Source organism: Schistocerca piceifrons, unplaced genomic scaffold (assembly GCF_021461385.2).
Source record: "Schistocerca piceifrons isolate TAMUIC-IGC-003096 unplaced genomic scaffold, iqSchPice1.1 HiC_scaffold_943, whole genome shotgun sequence".
Classification (NCBI taxonomy): Eukaryota; Metazoa; Arthropoda; class Insecta; order Orthoptera; family Acrididae; genus Schistocerca; species Schistocerca piceifrons.
In genome coordinates, this window is record NW_025729216.1 from 1,030,001 (window position 1) to 1,035,000 (window position 5,000).

Genomic DNA, 5,000 nt, shown 5'->3' on the forward strand with positions numbered 1-5,000 from the left:
GTTGTGCCTTAACCTAACCCATGTTGTGCCTTAACCTAACCCATGTTGTACCTTAACCTAACCCATGTTGTACCTTAACCTAACCCATGTTGTACCTTAACCTAACCCATGTTGTACCTTAACCTAACCCATGTTGTCCCCTAACCTAACCCATGTTGTCCCCTAACCTAACCCATGTTGTCCCCTAACCTAACCCATGTTGTCCCCTAACCTAACCCATGTTGTCCCCTAACCTAACCCATGTTGTCCCCTAACCTAACCCATGTTGTCCCCTAACCTAACCCATGTTGTCCCCTAACCTAACCCATGTTGTCCCCTAACCTAACCCATGTTGTCCCCTAACCTAACCCATGTTGTCCCCTAACCTAACCCATGTTGTGCCTTAACCTAACCCATGTTGTGCCTTAACCTAACCCATGTTGTCCCCTAACCTAACCCATGTTGTCCCCTAACCTAACCCATGTTGTCCCCTAACCTAACCCACGTTGTCCGCTAACGTAACCCACGTTGTCGCCTAAACCTGCTCTGTAATTGTTATACGACTCGTTCAATTAGTGTAGTGTTGCCCACCCGCAACCCTCGCAATATAGTTCGCTACTCGCACTGCCCGCTCCCCTGTGTATCGCTTCATGTTAAACACCTTGCAAGTCTTGCTGACTTTCCACATGCTCCTGCTGTACACTGTAATGTGGATGGCAGCAGGACGTACATGCCGCCCCCCCCCCCACCCCTCCCCACGTCCCCACGTCCCCACCTTGCCCCCTGCCTTCGCAAGCTGGTTGGTGACAAGTTTGCATGTTCAATGCCCTTCGCATGCGACGTACGCAGGCTACGTTGTGGTGCGGCCTGTGTCAACTGTCCGCTGATGTCGTACGCGTGAACCACAATCTGTACTGCACATTCGTCCTTATGTACTGAATGATACATCGTGGCACATGTGTGACCGTACAACGACTGCGCCCAAAAACGGCGGACCATACAGTGCAAATATTGTGCACGCAGCTACGTGTCGTCTCCCTATGAGAGCTGGATTGCAGTGTGGTACGCCATAGAGACGTGTGGGAGGAACGGACGCCGTGGATGGCGATCAGCATGAGCTGTCTGTTGATGTATTCGGACCTAGTCGTCTCTCCTCACACACCGTGATGGCATGGTGCACCGCGTTCCATATCTGCGACATGCTACAGAGGCCGGTTGACAGTCGTTCGAGCAATGGACATCGCATACGTACGGGGGCCACCTTCCACGTATTGTCTAGGCGTGCACATTTTGTTGCGTGTATGTGGGCAGACGTAGTGTGGCGTGACACCTGACACAGGCATGCAATAATCGTTGAAGTTGCAAATGGCGATGGACGCCTGCGTTTTCTGGTGAAGTTACGCAAATGAAGAAATGGTAACCTGTTGTGGTGCGGTTGTTCTCGCTAGGGGTGAATCGGTGATGGCGACGATAGGTTGAGGTACTAACCGGTTGTTCCAGCGATACCCACCATGCCGACGAAACTGAACGGCATCTGGGTGTGAAGCGATACGCGGCGGTGGCTGGGTGGGACCGTCCCCGGCCGGTGAGGGGGCGCCTCCCGGCGTGCTGGCCGCGCGGTGCGTGGGCGCACGCGCTACAGCCGGCTGGTGGGGGCGGCCAGTGGCAGGCGCGCCGGCCGACGGACGCGGCAGGCGTCGCAGCTGCGCGCCGGCGCACCCTGCGCGCGGCGCCGTGCGGCCAAAGTAGGTCCTCGCGGGCCCGGTGCGAAGCGCGGTGGACATCTTCAGTGTGCTGGTCCGATTGAGGACTGTGTGCGTTGAGGATGCGCCGCCGCCCGGCGCTCGGCGCCGCGACGCCGTCTGCTGCTCGGTCGCCCCAGCGGTTCTCGCTGGTGGTTTGTATCGCAGCTGTGCGGATGTGTTGGCGCGTGCGCTGTGCTGGGAGAGTTCGCTTCGGCACCCAAGTGGGGCTTTTGTCCTTCTGTGGCGCTGGCGTTGGAGCTGCCGGTCACCGTAGGTGGCGCGTGTTGTCTCCCGCCGGCAATGCCACGACAGCACGCTCCCGGGCCTCTGTCGGCAGCGGCAAGCTCAGTTGGGAGCACGGGTGGTCGCACCGAAAGCGTCTACTCGCCTAACTCCGGGCGATTGCGCCTCTCTCGAACCCGACCAAGTACTTGGGACGGCGCTGCGCGCCGCCGGGACCTGAGAGGGTTTCGAGGTGTATTGTGCAGGGGAGCTCAGCCTCCTCCTGTTTGCAGAATGATTGAGCGGACGCTTGCGTGTTCGCGCGGGCCCCCGGGACACACTCCCGGGCGGCCGGCTGCTCAGCTCTAGTTGACGCAGCTCCCTGGTTGATCCTGCCAGTAGTCATATGCTTGTCTCAAAGATTAAGCCATGCATGTCTCAGTACAAGCCGCATTAAGGTGAAACCGCGAATGGCTCATTAAATCAGTTATGGTTCCTTAGATCGTACCCACGTTACTTGGATAACTGTGGTAATTCTAGAGCTAATACATGCAAACAGAGTCCCGACCAGAGATGGAAGGGACGCTTTTATTAGATCAAAACCAATCGGTCGGCTCGTCCGGTCCGTTTGCCTTGGTGACTCTGAATAACTTTGGGCTGATCGCACGGTCCTCGTACCGGCGACGCATCTTTCAAATGTCTGCCTTATCAACTGTCGATGGTAGGTTCTGCGCCTACCATGGTTGTAACGGGTAACGGGGAATCAGGGTTCGATTCCGGAGAGGGAGCCTGAGAAACGGCTACCACATCCAAGGAAGGCAGCAGGCGCGCAAATTACCCACTCCCGGCACGGGGAGGTAGTGACGAAAAATAACGATACGGGACTCATCCGAGGCCCCGTAATCGGAATGAGTACACTTTAAATCCTTTAACGAGTATCTATTGGAGGGCAAGTCTGGTGCCAGCAGCCGCGGTAATTCCAGCTCCAACAGCGTATATTAAAGTTGTTGCGGTTAAAAAGCTCGTAGTTGGATTTGTGTCCCACGCTGTTGGTTCACCGCCCGTCGGTGTTTAACTGGCATGTATCGTGGGACGTCCTGCCGGTGGGGCGAGCTGAAGGCGTGCGACCGCCCCGTGCGTGCTCGTGCGTCCCGAGGCGGACCCCGTTGAAATCCTACCAGGGTGCTCTTTATTGAGTGTCTCGGTGGGCCGGCACGTTTACTTTGAACAAATTAGAGTGCTTAAAGCAGGCAAGCCCGCCTGAATACTGTGTGCATGGAATAATGGAATAGGACCTCGGTTCTATTTTGTTGGTTTTCGGAACCCGAGGTAATGATTAATAGGGACAGGCGGGGGCATTCGTATTGCGACGTTAGAGGTGAAATTCTTGGATCGTCGCAAGACGAACAGAAGCGAAAGCATTTGCCAAGTATGTTTTCATTAATCAAGAACGAAAGTTAGAGGTTCGAAGGCGATCAGATACCGCCCTAGTTCTAACCATAAACGATGCCAGCCAGCGATCCGCCGCAGTTCCTCCGATGACTCGGCAGGCAGCCTCCGGGAAACCAAAGCTTTTGGGTTCCGGGGGAAGTATGGTTGCAAAGCTGAAACTTAAAGGAATTGACGGAAGGGCACCACCAGGAGTGGAGCCTGCGGCTTAATTTGACTCAACACGGGAAACCTCACCAGGCCCGGACACCGGAAGGATTGACAGATTGATAGCTCTTTCTTGATTCGGTGGGTGGTGGTGCATGGCCGTTCTTAGTTGGTGGAGCGATTTGTCTGGTTAATTCCGATAACGAACGAGACTCTAGCCTGCTAACTAGTCGCGTGACATCCTTCGTGCTGTCAGCGATTACTTTTCTTCTTAGAGGGACAGGTGGCTTCTAGCCGCACGAGATTGAGCAATAACAGGTCTGTGATGCCCTTAGATGTTCTGGGCCGCACGCGCGCTACACTGAAGGAATCAGCGTGTCTTCCTAGGCCGAAAGGTCGGGGTAACCCGCTGAACCTCCTTCGTGCTAGGGATTGGGGCTTGCAATTGTTCCCCATGAACGAGGAATTCCCAGTAAGCGCGAGTCATAAGCTCGCGTTGATTACGTCCCTGCCCTTTGTACACACCGCCCGTCGCTACTACCGATTGAATGATTTAGTGAGGTCTTCGGACTGGTACGCGGCATTGACTCTGTCGTTGCCGATGCTACCGGAAAGATGACCAAACTTGATCATTTAGAGGAAGTAAAAGTCGTAACAAGGTTTCCGTAGGTGAACCTGCGGAAGGATCATTACCGACTAGACTGCATGTCTTTCGATGTGCGTGTCGTGTCGCGCAACACGCTACCTGTACGGCTCGCAGTAGCCGTGCGCCGCGTGCGGAACCACGCGTGCCTCTCAAAACTAGCGGCAATGTTGTGTGGTACGAGCGCTGAAGCGCTGGAGCGGCTGGCGTGCGGCACCTGGCGCCTGGCGCCGGTTTTGAATGACTTTCGCCCGAGTGCCTGTCCGCTCCGGTGTGGAGCCGTACGACGCCCGTTGGCCGTGAGGCCGTTGGACACAGAACGCTGGAACAGGGGCCGCCACACGCCTCACTCCCGCCTATGCGACCGTCTCGAAAGAGGCGGCGGAAACTGAGAAAAGATCACCCAGGACGGTGGATCACTCGGCTCGTGGGTCGATGAAGAACGCAGCAAATTGCGCGTCGACATGTGAACTGCAGGACACATGAACATCGACGTTTCGAACGCACATTGCGGTCCATGGATTCCGTTCCCGGGCCACGTCTGGCTGAGGGTCGGCTACGTATACTGAAGCGCGCGGCGTTTGCCCCGCTTCGCAGACCTGGGAGTGTCGCGGCCGCCTGTGGGGCCGGCCGCGTCTCCTCAAACGTGCGATGCGCGCCCGTCGCCTGGCGGTTCGCATACCGGTACTTTCTCGGTAGCGTGCACAGCCGGCTGGCGGTGTGGCGTGCGACACCTCGTACAACGACCTCAGAGCAGGCGAGACTACCCGCTGAATTTAAGCATATTACTAAGCGGAGGAAAAGAAACTAACAAG

General features: G+C 56.2%; 2 non-coding genes and 1 pseudogene across 2 annotated transcripts; all 3 read left to right on the forward strand.

Moving 5' to 3' along the window:
* Positions 1-2,325: 2,325 nt before the first annotated feature.
* Positions 2,326-4,234, forward strand: LOC124772985. The gene has a single exon (XR_007014435.1). It is a non-coding gene; the product is annotated as a small subunit ribosomal RNA (ribosomal RNA).
* Positions 4,235-4,585: 351 nt separating this feature from the next.
* On the forward strand, positions 4,586-4,740 carry LOC124772631. Its single transcript, XR_007014100.1, has one exon. It is a non-coding gene; the product is annotated as a 5.8S ribosomal RNA (ribosomal RNA).
* A 188-nt stretch (positions 4,741-4,928) lies between these two features.
* LOC124772623 overlaps positions 4,929-5,000 on the forward strand; it is a 3,651-nt pseudogene continuing 3,579 nt past the window's right edge.